Genomic DNA, 14,773 nt, shown 5'->3' with positions numbered 1-14,773 from the left:
ACAGCGGACACACCAGGAACCGCGGTGTTGGCCGTCGAATTGCGCTAGCTGCGCAGCATTTGTGCACCGCCGCCGTCAGTGTCAGCCAGTCTGCCGTGGCATACGGACCTCCATCGCAGTCTAACACTGGTAGCATGCCGCGACAGCGTGGACGTGAACCGTATGTGCAGTTGACGGACTTCGAGCGAGGGCGTATAGTGGGCATGCGGCAGGCCGGGTGGACGTACCGCCAAATTGCTCAACACGTGGGGCGTGAGGCCTCCACAGTACATCGATGTTGTCGCCAGTGGTCGGCGGAAGGTGCACGTGCCCGTCGACCTGGGACCGGACCGCAGCGACGCACGGATGCACGCCAAGACCGTAGGATCCTACGCAGTGCCGTAGGGGACCGCACCGCCACTTCCCAGCAAATTAGGGACACTGTTGCTCCTGGGGTATCGGCGAGGACCATTCGCAACCGTCTCCATGAAGCTGGGCTACGGTCCCGTACACCGTTAGGCCGTCTTCCGCTCACGCCCCAACATCGTGCAGCCCGCCTCCAGTGGTGTCGCGACAGGTGTGAATGGAGGGACGAATGGAGACGTGTCGTCTTCAGCGATGAGAGTCGCTTCTGCCTTGGTGCCAATGATGGTCGTATGCGTGTTTGGCGCCGTGCAAGTGAGCGCCACAATCAGGACTGCATACGACCGAAGCACACAGGGCCAACACCCGGCATCATGGTGTGGGGAGCGATCTCCTACACTGGCCGTACACCTCTGGTGATCGTCGAGGGGACACTGAATAGTGCACGGTACATCCAAATCGTCATCAAACCCATCGTTCTACCATTCCTAGACCGGCAAGGGAACTTGCTGTTCCAACAGGACAATGCACGTCCTCATGTATCCCGTGCCACCCAACGTGCTCTAGAAGGTGTAAGTCAACTACCCTAGCCAGCAAGACCTCCGGATCTGTCCCCCAATGAGCATGTTTGGGACTGGATGAAGCGTCGTCTCACGCGGTCTCTACGTCCAGCACGAACGCTGGTCCAACTGAGGCGCCAGGTGGAAATGGCATGGCAAGCCGTTCCACAGGACTACATCCAGCATCTCTACGATCGTCTCCATGGGAGAATAGCAGCCTGCATTGCTGCGAAAGGTGGATATACACTGTACTAGTGCCGACATTGTGCATGCTCTGTCGCCTGTGTCTATGTGCCTGTGGTTCTGTCAGTGTGATCATGTGATGTATCTCACCCCAGGAATGTGTCAATAAAGTTTCCCCTTCCTGAGACAATGAATTCACGGTGTTCTTATTTCAATTTCCAGGAGTGTATATAATAAAAATAAATAAATCAGTTTATGTTTGGACATTTATTTTAACATTGATCAATGTTCCGTTAAAATTTCAGCATATTAAACTTGATTCATAACTAAACTGGTGCCTTATTTAGGATTGTGAAAATGTGAGTTTGTAATCTTACGGAACACATCAAATATGGAGCCAAGATTGGGAGACTGCATACAAAACTGCATTCAAAAAATAACACACGAAGAACGTTGAAACATACGCAAGAGGAAATTAACCACAACCAACCGCTTCAGTTTTCACCCAAAGAAGTTACGTTCGTAGCGCAATCCTGTCCGTCATGAAATTACCACACACTAGTATACTAAATTCATACTAACTCTGTGTGAAATCTTCCCGAAAAGAATAGCTGAGTGCTACTTTGATGCTTACTCTACATGTTTCACGTGGTCAACTTGGTTTACACAAAGAGTGTAATGCCACAATAATTTTGATAATTAAAATAAATTAGATCGAAAAGCAATTTACAAAAGAAAAACCTCGAACTGGTTACTATCGTCTTACTATTAACCTGATGGGTCAAACAATTGTATAAGCACGTGGTACTGGTCTCACGAAGTACACCCCACGTGGATTGAACATAAAGAAAAGTTGCTATATTAAAAATATTGTTAAGGCGAGACGTTATAATCTCACGCACATTCGCATTTAAGATTGATGATCTTAGTTAGAGTTACTGATCAACACGTGGTTCCACTTTACTAACAAACTAGTGACAAAGCAACTACTGTAAAATAATCTGAAGTTCGCACTCGAAATACACTGCGTTGCAACTTAAGATAACATTAGATATTTTAGAGCTAAACCTGAAATAAAGTTGATTAAATTTTCAGTTAGGCTGAACTTAAGAAATCCATTGTCCTGCGGACTTAGCAGACACGCGCTTAGCCGGAGATCTTACCACTTCAGACGCTCGCCGCGGACAGACTGACCTGCGCTCCCACCGAGCGTGCATCCCGATACAAAACGGAAGTGACCAGAGGGGCAGCTTCCTATACCAACATGACAAGGGACGGGCAGGGTTATACTAAGAATAGAAACCTCTTTGCTTTTAGAAAGCGTAGCTACCTGTTCTGACGTTGGTCATACTGTTCTCTAGCAGACAGGCTTGTGTGCTACGTTTAAGCATGCAACTAGAAATACAGTTGCTCATTCATCCTTTCACACAGAAGGGAAGGGGGATGACAGTATCTTATCATATACAGTATATAAAAGAAAGCAGATGTAGGTTCCGTATGAGAATGTGTGACATGAATTACATATAAACTGTGTTTTAAAGTGTAGTAGAGCGACAGATCGTTCTTGTTTATGAGTAAAAGTAACACGTTCCACTGCTCAGTCTCCTCCCAGATAGTCAGAAACACCACAGCAAATTTAGAAGAGAAATTTATGCCGTAAATGACAACAAATTTAAGAAATTAACATGAATGAAATCCAACAGAGACCTTTCAATTGGACTGTTGATGACTAGAAAGATGTTGCTTGGTCGGACAAGTCTCGTTTCAAATTTTATCGGACGAATGGACGATTACGGGTATGGAGACAACCTCATGAATCCATGGACCCTGTATGTCATCAGGGTACTGTTCAAGCTGATGGAGGCTCTGTAATAATGTGGGACGTATGCAGCTGGAGTGATGTGGGACCCCTGATACGTCTAGATACGACTCTCGCAGGTGAAACACACGTAAGCATCCACTCACGTCCATTGTTCATTCGGGCAGTTCCAGCAGGGCAATGCGACGTCCCATACGTTCAGAATTGCTAGAGAGTGTCTCCAGAAACAATCTTCTTACTTTAAACGCTTCCGCTGGTCACCAAACTCCTCATACATGAACATTATTGAGCATATTTGCGATGCCTAGCAACGTGCTGTTTAGAAGAGATCTCCACCCCCTCGTATTCTTACAGATTTCTGGATAGCCCTGCAGGATTCATGGCGTCAGTTCTCTCCAGCAATACTTCAGACTTTAGTCGAGTACGTGCCTCGTCGTGTTGCTCCACTTCTGCGTGCTCGCGGGGGCCCTACACGATATTAGGCAGGTGTACCACTTTGCTTGGCTCTTCAGTGTATTATATTCAAGTTCCCGCTCCTTCCGGCTCAAGTGATCAATCGCAGATGCGACATTCTAAAATTATGACGTAACATCATGCTCAGTGATGGGAAATAACGAAATATAAGGGACTCCTCCCATTATGACGCCGTGCGATTCTCATAAAAGTCTTATGTCAGCTGGCACATTTATTTACTGTATGTTGCTATACTGTTTTTTGGCCTCCTTCTTGTTGTGATACTAAAGCTACTGTGAAGGACAGAGAATTCTCCTATTATTTGTGTTGTGTTAGATATAAGTTTATTTTACAGGTACGTCTTGATCACATAAATTTTTACATCTCATGACGACCGGGTTTTGGCTACTGCCGTCTTCAGATCTGTTACAAAAACAAAAACAGTGTGTAACCAACTATGCTAGTTTGCTGACGCTAAATCTATAAAAGTCCTGGTGCTACATAGGAGAGATAAGATTCTTGCATGTTTAATAGCCATGTATACCAGCCATACATACCATAAAGTATTCTGATGTAGTATCAACGTCAAACTAAACATGTAGGTACATAGTAAGTGCTAGTGATGATTAGAATGCGTCTGGTATTTATGGAACGAAACTGAGGCCAGCATAGGGCACTTTAGCTAGGGTACATCAGTAACCAGTATCGCAAATGTAATGGTTAAAATGTGGTATGCGTAGTCATTAATTAAAATTACTTCACATGGGAGAACGAGCGTCTGATAAAAAACATTACTGACATACTCCATGAGGAATAGGATCGAGGGTTAAAATCCACATTAAACGTGCAAATATTAATAATGTGAAGTTTCTAGCCTGGCAAGGTAATTGATACAGTTCTATAAAAGACAGTATAAGATTAAAAACACCTATGAAATAAAATCTTCCAGCCTTACAGATCAATTACCGTAAGCGTAATTGTAATTAAAGACTCAGAGACTATTAATTAAAAATTAAAAAATCCATAGTCGATAATACATCGGGAGAGTGGTGTCATAGTGAAATGTAAAAATTTATGTGATCAAGACGGACTAGTAAAATAAAATGCCAAAAATGTGATCACGAGCTCATTTTCAGACTTTATGTCTTCAATTGATAAGATGCAAATTTCGCACACGCGTGACATGAGCGCTGGATATTTTACTTGTGTTTGTCCTTATTCGTGCACTCTCACGTGTTGAGCATTTTTTTATTAACTAGGATCACGAAACAAATTAAGTTCCTCTCCTTCTATTGTTGTTGTTTCCTATTTTCTCAGTACTCCTTAACTTCCTCCCAATGTTGTCTTTTCATTTCTCCTGTTCATATCATTCCCGATTTCTTCTGCAGCAAATCCCTTCTAATTCTAGTATGTTATTCTTAAAAAGATCACTGTCTCTTATTTACGATTGTTTGATGTTCTTTCTTTCTAGTTATTCCCCTTCTTCCATTCCATTTCTGATTTCTTCTTCCACAAAGACAGAAACATTGGTTTTATTAGCCTGTTCTCACTCAATCGGTAGAGGTGTCCAAAATAAATTGATTGTCTTTTATCCATTACTTCCTATATTTTCTCTATATTTTTGTAGCTCTCCTGATAACTTCTCGTTTCCAACCATTTGTATTTTGTGTTATCTCTTTCTTGTTGTTGTGTTTTTTGTTACTAAATGTAGTTAAACGTGTTAAGGATTTACGCACTCATAACTACCAGCCATTTTTCACTCCCGCCATTTTGTACACCACAATCGTGATGAAATCAGTTGCTATCATTTGCCATTACCAAAAGTGACGTTTCAAGTATTTTACTTTATCAACGTGAAACCAACAGAGAACATACCTCTCCCGCTTGAACACTATCAATATTTCGTGCGACGTTAAAGCCGCCTCAGATGAAAAACGATCTGTTAACCGTGGACAGCTGGTACTGCGAACAATGGAATCCCTTGCGAAAAGACAGAAAGGGATGGAAGCGTACTTCAAAGTGCACTCAGCGACTGTACCTTGGGGACCCGCTGAGTATGATCAATAGTCCTTTCCAGCTGCCATTTGTGAGTACAAAGAGAAAATGCATGAAAAGTTTCTCGAGTCAGATTTAGTTCTTCCCAGCGGAAGACGATTGATCTTGCTCAAGATTACATATGGCGCTTCTGCTTTACTGGCGACATAACCGGTTGTAGAGAAGCCAAATGCTTTGAAGGTTATCCGACAACAAGGTGTGAGGCTTTTGAGCGTCTTCACACTTCAGACGCCTCTAACTTGATCTGCTGTATCGAGATAAAGGTAATTACAGAAGACTGAAAATCCTCACAAAAAGGGCATTACGGTATAAATCACCAGAGACAGATAAATTCACAAAATGTTAAAATGTGCGTGAAGTCTTCTGGGACTTAACTGCTAAGGTCATCAGTCCCTAAGCTGACATACAGCTTAACCTAAATTATCCTAAGAACAAACACATACACCCATGCCCGAGGGAAAACTCGAACCTCCGCCGGGACCAGCCGCACAGTCCATGACTGCAGCGGCCAGACCGCTCGGCTAATCCCGCGCGGAAAAATTTAAACAACTGTCAGTATAGTTTATAGGTCTGATACCGGCTTCTATCGTGTCACATACGCCTTTCTTCCTAGTTGTTGCTGTTGTTGTTGTTCATTCCGTAGGCTGGCTTGATGAAGTTCTTCATGTGGTCTACCCTACCGGAACCTGTAACCACATGGACCCGTTTGCTGTAGCCAAGAATTGGTGTCCCTCTACAATTTCAGTACCCTGCTTTTCTGGCAATTACCAAATAGACGCTTCCATCACAACTGGGAGTGTCCTATCAGCTAGTCCCTTCTGTTCGTCAAGTTGAGGCACAAATTCCTTTTTTTCCCGTAACTGATTCAGTACATCCTAATTAGATGCTCGATCTATCCACTAAATCCTATTGAAAACATTCTACTCCGTTTTTGACTCAAGTGTTTGTCGTCAACGATACAGTTCGGCTGAAGGACATACTCCAAACAGACATTTTCTTTGCACGACATTGCCCTCCAGATTAGAAGGAAAAAAAATGGTTCAAATGGCTCTGAGCACTATGGGACTTAACTGCTGAGGTCATCAGTCCCCTAGAACTTAGAACTACTTGAACCTAACTAACCTAAGGACATCACACACATCCATTCCCGAGGCAGGATTCGAACTTGCGACCGTAGTGGTCGTGTGGTTACAGACTGTAGCGCCTAGAACCGCTCGGCCACCCCGGCCGGCTAGAGAATGAACAGACACAGTCATTGACGATTAGAGCTGTGGTAAACGAACCTTGACGGGCTGAAATAACGATAAAATATTCGTCTCTCCCTGTGAGGGAATTAGGAAATGTGCATGTGGGGGGTTGTGGACTTGCTGAGATATGGAAGTCTCGATAGCGGCCTCTCGCGATGAACAGGGAATCCAGTTTCGAGTCTCGATCCGCCACAAATCTGCATGTATAACAAACAGTTGCCTTCAAATTCATCTTCGTGGAATGCAAATCTGTTCCGAAAACATCTGCATGTCGTTGTTGTGGTCTTGAGTGATGATTTCATGTAGGCGTCCTGTGCCAGGCTCTTCATCTCCACGTAACTGATGAAACAAACACCGATTTCAGCAGGCTTGCCGTCGTCGAAACTTGCTCTCCCTCTCCAATGTTAACGCCTTACAAGTCGTTCCATTACCAAAGCGAAGATCCCTTGACATCTCAGACTGTATCTTAGCAACCGAGCCCATCATTTAGTCAAGATCTGCGATGAATTTATTCTGTTTCCGATTCCATTTTCCAACTTCTCACATTTTTCCGTAGCACCACATTTAATTATAATATCTCAAATCTTTCTGTTCTCTTCTTGTCTAAACGGATTGTCGCCCGCAATTCACCTCCGCAAAAGGCCACAGCAAAGCAAAATGTCTTCAGAAAATGCTTACTGGGTTTTAAATTTATATTAACGTTTAAAAAATTCTGTTTTGTGGAAACGCTTTTCTTGCTATTGCCAATTTGCTTTTTGTACCTTCCGTATGTAGTTTTCCTGCTCAAACGTCGAATCTCATTTATGATGTACAGGGTGTCCGAAAAGTCTTTCCCTGATTACATAAATTGTTAACACAGGCTAGAAGTAAGATACAAATATGAAACTTGTGTCGAACTGTTTAAAACTATCAAAGTTTTCTCCGTTTTAGGTTCGCAGAACGTAAATAGTGGGTGAGGTGCAGTGCCCAAGAAGCCATGTTAACCAATCAGGAGAAGGCACAGTGTGCCCTGTGGTACCATGAGACACGATCACCAACCACAGTGCAGAGACACTTCCAGGCAATATTTGGAAGGAATCCACCTGATGTCAAGAGCATTAAAGCCTGGTATGAGAGGTTCAGGAACACAGGATCGGTCGCTGACCTTCCGAGATGTGGTCGACCAAGAACTTCAGGACACAGGGTGGAAGCTGTAAGGCAGTCTTTTCTGCGAAGTCCGAAGAAATTGGCGCGCACAGCTTCACGTTAATTACAGATGCCAAAAATCTCTCTCCATGACATTTTACACAAACGTTTATTGTTTCTTGCATACAAAGTGCAACTCGTGGCCCAATGACAGTACACGTCGATATGACTTTGCGGTCGAAATGCTATCACGTATTGTGAACGATGATGGTTATCTCAGACGAATTGTCTTTTCCGACGAAGCGACCTTTCTTGTCAGTGGAGTAGTGAATCGCAATAACGTGTGCATTTGGGGTTCACAACCCCCTGGCGAGGTCACGGAGTGCACCAGAAACAGTCCAAATTTGAATGTTTGGTGCGCGCTATTCTTCTTCGCTGAAGCTACCACCACATCTGCAGTGTATCTGGACATGTTGCAACTGTATGCTGTTCCTCAGCTGCTTCAGTATCACCCCGATGTCTTCTTTCAGCAAGACGGCGCACCGCCTCATTGGGGTTTGGACGTCGGTGCCTATTTCGATATGACCTTTCCTGGGATGGATTGGTGGTGATGGGCCAACGGTTTGGCCTCCACGCTCTCCTGACATAACCCCATTAGACTTCTTATTATGGGGTCTACCGAACACGTGTACCAGATCTTGAAACCCTGCGGTAACGGATAACCACAGTCATTGAATCGATCCCTCCAGTGATGTTGGCTAATGTGTGGAGGAAATTGAATATCGCCTAGATGTGCTACGTGCTACCAAGGGTGCGCATCTGGAAGTTTACTGATGTGTGAAAAAAACTTTGATAGTTTGTAAGCCGGCCAGGTTGGCCGAGCGGTTCTAGGCACTACAGTCTGGAATGGCGCAACCACTACGGTCGCAGGTTCGAATCCTGCCTCGGGCATGGATGTGTGTGATGTCCTTAGGTTAGTTAGGTTTAAGTAGTTCTAAGTTCTAGGGGGCTGATGACTTCAGCTGTTAAGTCCCATAGTGTTCATAGCCATTTGAACCATTTAGACACCAGTTCCATATGCGTATCTTACTTCTAGCCTGAGTTATCAATGTAATCAGGGAAATACTTTACGGACACCCTGTATATATGGGAGTTGCCCAGAACGTAATGCATCGAATTTTCTTTCTCGAACAATTCTTTATTGAACATAATGAGAATTACACACACGAAAGAATGGTGTTTTATCTACATACCCCATTTTTTCCACGTAATCTCCAGCCCGTTCTGTGGCCTTCCTCAAGCGCGAAACAAGGGCGTGTATGCGCTGTCTGTACCAATCCTTGTTCTGGTGGCGGAGCCAGTGCTCTTCATCGTCCTCAAAATGTCTTCATGACTGGCATCCTTTAATGGTCCAAACATCAGCTCGCTGCAACATGTCAGGTGTGACAGCCGTAGATGGTGTCGCCGAACCGCATTCTGATTACCTAACCCTCCGTAAAAAGCGACTAACTGTACTTCTGTCGGCAGCATGTGCTCCATAGACTTTGCACAAGCGATTCTGAATATTCCCCACAGTTTCTTTCTCTACAGTAAGAAATTCAATGACGGCACCTTGCTTGTAACCTACATCAGCAACAGACGCCATTTTGAAACAGTCCTGGAGCTACACTATCTGTCGCAAGTGACAGAAACATGATGTGCTCACTCAGGCGACATACTTAACGCTTCGCATTCGTAGCATTATTTTCGATCGGAACAAATTACACAGTGCCTTACTTTCTGGGCAACCCTCGAACAGTATGTGATCAGGAATATCCGAACCCCCCCCCCCCCCCCAAAACATACGTTTTTCATATAGGTGCATTGTGATACCACTTAATGCTAGGGACCTCAGTAGTCATTAGACATCGTGAGAGAGCAGAATGGGGCGCCCCGATCGGCTCACGGAGTTAGAACGTGGTGAGATGACTGGGTGTCACTTGTATCATACGTCTGTACGCCATATTTCCACGCTCCACACTCCTAAACAATCCTAAGTCATCTGTTAGCCGGCCGGAGTGGATTAGTGGTTCTAGGCGCTTCAGTCCGGAACCGCGCGACTGCTACTGCCGCAGGTTCGAATCCTGTCTCTGGCATGGATGTGTGTGACGTCCTTGGGTTAGTTAGGTTTAAGCAGTTCTAAGTCTAGGGGACTGATGACCTCAGATGTTGACCCATAGCGCTCAGAGCACGGTGTGATAGTGAAGTGAAAACATAAAGGAACATGTAAAGCACAAAAGCATACAGGCTGACCTCGTCTGTTGATCGACAGACCGCCGACAATTGAAGAGGATCGTAATGTGTAATAGGCAGACATCCATGCAGACCATCACACAGGAACTGCAAACTGCATCAGGGTCCACTGAAAGTACTATGACAGTTTGGCGGGAGGTGAGAAAACGTGGATTTCATGGTCGAGCGGCTGGCCATAAGCCACACGTCACGCCGGTAAATGCCAAACGACGCCTCGCTTGGTGTAAGGAGCGAAAACATTAGACTATTGAACAGTGGGAAAACGCTGTGTGGAGTGAGGAATCGCGACACACTATGTGCACTCCGATAGCAGGGTGTGGGTATGGCGAATGCCCGGTAAACGTTATCTGCCAGCGTGTGTAGTGCCAACAGTAAAATTCGGAGGCGGTGGTTTTATGGCATGGTCGTGTTTTTCATGGAGCGGACTTGCACCCCTTGTTGTTTTGCGTGGCACTATCACAGCACAGGCCTACATTGGTATTTTAAGCGGCCGGCCCTAGTTCTAGGCGCTTTAGTCCGGAACCACGCGGGTTCGAATCCTGTCTCGGGCATGGATGTGTGTGATGTTCTTAGTTTAGTTAGGTCTAAGTAGTTCTAAGTCTAGGGGACTGATGACCTCAGATGTTTAGTCCGATAGTGCTTAGAGCCATTTGATATTATAAGCACCTTCCTACTTCCCATTGTTGAAGAGCAATTCGGGATTGGCTACTGCAGCTTCCAACACGATCGAATACCTGTTCATAATGCACGGCCTGTGGCGAAGTGGTTACGTGACAATAACATCCCTGTAATGGACTGGTCTGCACAGAGTCCTGATCTAAATCCTATAGAACACCCCTGGGATGTTTTGGAACGCAGACTTCGTGCCATGCCTCACCGAGCGACATCGATACTTCTCCTTAGTGCGGCACTCCGCGAAGAATGGGCTTCCATTCCGCAAGACACCATGCAGCACCTCACTGAACGTATCCCTGCGAGAGTGGAAGCTGTCATCAAGGCTAAGGGTGGGCATTCCATCATTGCCGATGGAGGGCGCCACGAACTTGTAAATGATTTTCAGCCTGATGTCCGGATTCTTTTGATCACATAGAGTGTATTGCCTGAAACGACGAATGAAATTTTTAGCATGATTGGGATTCGAACCTGGCAGATGCACTGACCACTATGTCACTCTGGAACAGTGGCTTTGCACTACTGCACGGACCACCGTAGGGTACCTCCCTCCTCAGTCAAAATTCCCATTCACGCCTCAGCCAATTTGTTATTTACGCTAAGCTCGAACAGCATTTCAGAGGCTCTCCAACTTTATTGGAGTAGCACCTCAATATCGAACAAAATTCTGTTAGGATACACCATTTCGTTGTATGCTGAGGTGCTCTTTCTATACACTTAGAAGCATCTGCAGTGATCGAGTTTAAGGGGAATACCAAGTGGGCAGAGGCGTGAATGAGAATCTGGACTGAGGAAGGAGCGGTGCTATGGCAGTCTCTGCAGTTGTCCAACCCCACTCTGCCAGGGTGGTGGTTAGTGCCTCTGTCTATTGAGCAGAAGAGCTGGGTTCGAACCCTGACCTTGGTACAAATCTTCATTTCTACCTTCAGTCCGCATATATACATTATACTCGTTTGAGATTTGAAAAGGTCTGTGGAACCACATAGTTCCATTACATCTCATTTACTACTTTTAGTGTTTCGTTTCTTAAGTTACCTGTGTAATTTAATTTGACGACGTTGAATTACTCTTGTTTTACTTTAGTTCATGTTCATTTCACAGCGAATTTCCAAGAGATTATCCATTTTCTCAACTGACTTCTGAATTTGTTAGTCATCTCTGACAGAATTACATCATTGTCGACCAACGCCAGTGTTGTTATTTAATCTGTCTGAACTTTAATTTCCACTTCGAATTCCTCTGTGGTTTCATTCGCTGCTGGTTCAATGTGCAGATTGAATAACATCCGAGATAGGCCACATTAGCATATAATTCTAATTTCTGACTCTAGACAGTAGGCCACTCTTTTTTGTTGCTGATACAAAATGTTTTTGTCTCTTTTACCGGTCTCACTCACAGTTTGTTACGTAAATATAGGAAAATTTAAGCAAAACATCTCTGTTTCTCTCATCTTTGTTTTTCACATCTTTCCCTCTCGCTCATCTCCAGGGCAAGCTGCCTCTCAAACAATTGTAAAATGAAAGTTAAAAAACGTTCCAGGGAACAAAAACTTTCCCCACGCCCCCGGAATGCGGTAGCAAAAAACACAAAAACAAAAAAAAACAAAAAAAAATGTGGTGGGAGGATGGGGTTGGCGGCGTGGGGGTGGAGTGAACAATCGTTGCTCCCGGCACCGTTTCATTTAACTCAAAAGTGATTAAAACCAGCGCCGGCGCTCGCTCGCGGCAAAACATTTTTTCCATTACCGATAGAGCGGAATCCCTCCGGTCTCGGCTGACTGGCTCGCATTGTTTCCGCTAGATGGGCGCAGGCCCGGCGCCGCAGTTGTTTGTAAGTCCGGCGGCAGGCGCGCGCCCCGCCAACCACTTCTCAGCGCCGAGTGACCCGTGTTCCGTCACGGCTGTTGACGACCAGTGCCTCGCTTCACACTGTGCCGGATTTCTGGATGGCGTGACCTCGACGCTGTGGAAGTTCCCGATACTACTCCGCTGAAAAGCCAAAACCTCTCACATTAAGTCCGCTTCATTTCCTCGGTACAATAAAAACTTTACAATCTTCTTAAAGGAAAGGGTGCTAATTTACTAACTTACGTTCTATCTGAGTACCCGGCATTGCTTGGGTGTTATATTTATTCCAGTCTTCTGTTACTACGTCTTCTTCTTCACCCTCTCTCTGTCGATTTCCTTATTAACCCCTTATCTGTCACTTCCCTCCTCCCCCCTCTCTGTCCATTTTCTCCTCACTCACCCCCCCCCCCCCCCACTATCTCTCCACCTGCTCCTCCCACTCGTCCACCTGTTCATCCCCCTCTCTCTTTCCACCTGCTCTTCTCCCACCTGTCCATCTGCTCCTCCCCCTTCTGTCCATCTGTTCCTCTTCATGTGTCTGCTCCTTACCTCTCATTTCGAACCCTTGTAATTCCATTTCCTTGTCCCTTCTCTTTGTCCATCTCCTCCTGCCCCCTTTTGTCATCTTCTCCCTTCCTGTTCATCGTCTCCCTCTCTTAATCTCCTCCTCTCCCCTCTGTCCATCTCTTTTCTTCTATCTCCCTGTTCGTCTCTTACACCCCATCTATCTATTCATCTTCTCCTCCCTTCTGTCTCTGTCCACCTCCTCCTCTTTCCTCTTTCTCTCCATTTCCTCACCTCCCCTCTCTGTGTCAGTTCCCTCATCTCCCTCTCTTTGTTTACCTCTTCTGTCCTTGAACCTCTGCCCATCTCCTCCTTCCCAGTCACTGTCCATCACCTACTCCACCCTTCACTGTTCATTATCATACTCAGGCTGTTGGTTCTTACCCACACACATCCTGTGCACAGTAGGGGTGTAGGTGCATTTTCTGTAATACTCTCCTCTCCGCACAGTACCTGCAACTTGCAACACATGCAGTTATTGAGCTGTGGTAAAATTTGCTGTTTTGAAGAGCGCGCCGCAGCGCGTAGTGTAAAGGCGCGTCAGCGGCGTGGCTGCCATGGAAAAGGCCGGTTCCCGCTAGGGCTGGCGCGCCTTACAATTTAAAAAAACTGTGTTCCAAATATATACTATTCTTTCGTGATTCTTAGCCAAGGTGCTGGCGATGATTACATTATGCTCTGTGGGAAATTCTATCAGGTGGCTTCCACTTTCATCCCTTTCACCTAGCCTTTGTGTTCTTAGTGTTTTCGTGTACCTGCTACCGTGTCACATTTTAAATTTTTGTCTTACTTAACTATCTGAATAATCTCTTTCATCGTACATTGTTTCAATGTGTTATGAGATAGTGAACAATCATGAATAGTAGTCATGAAATCTGTTTATGTTGAAATGAGAAAACGTGAATAATGAAATATGTGAAAGAGTACATTGTGCAGAAAATGAAAAATTAGTATATCTCAACCCAACTTCGTCTTTCCTTCCTGTAGGTGTAAGATACAGTTATTCAAACACACCGGTCGTTTCGGTGGGTCCCACCCCGTACCCCAGTGGCTGTCCGTCATTGGCTACCGCTAACGTCTGCCGCTTGCAGATGGGAAAGCCAGTTCCGCGAGCCGCCGCGTCAAAGCGGAAAACGCTTGCTGCTGCCGCTGCCGCACGCCGCGCTCTTGTGGGAACTGGCCTTAAAGCAGTCGCCTTCCGTTACTGGCGGTGGCGCCGCAGTGGTAATCGCAGCTTTGGTGTCTCCCTCTGTTGGGAAAGCGTTAAGGTTGCCGGTTCACGTGGATTTAAAGGGCACTATTAGCTCGGTAGGGGATGAGTCTGAGTCGGTGCAGTCGACGAGTCTGGTCAGTTGGTCAAAGGGTCAGCGTAGGGCAGTCAGTGTCTATTTGTCGTCCGGAGTGCTATTATGTCTTAGGCCACTAGTCTGCTCGAGTTTGCTCAGGCAATGGGCATTGGCGGTTGCATCGATCCGTTGGTCGGTCGCTCACTGGGTCACAAGATGACTGGTCCGTCTTGAGCGTCGGCGCATGTGAGGTCGCCACGTCAGTCCAGTGGCAGCGCCGTATAGTGAGGCGGAGTGGCTTCGCGGCCAACACGAGAGCAGTAGGAGT

Source organism: Schistocerca gregaria, chromosome 9, assembly GCF_023897955.1.
Source record: "Schistocerca gregaria isolate iqSchGreg1 chromosome 9, iqSchGreg1.2, whole genome shotgun sequence".
NCBI lineage: Eukaryota > Metazoa > Arthropoda > Insecta > Orthoptera > Acrididae > Schistocerca > Schistocerca gregaria.
The sequence above is the reverse complement of the archived record's forward strand: the minus strand, read 5'-3'. Positions refer to the sequence as shown.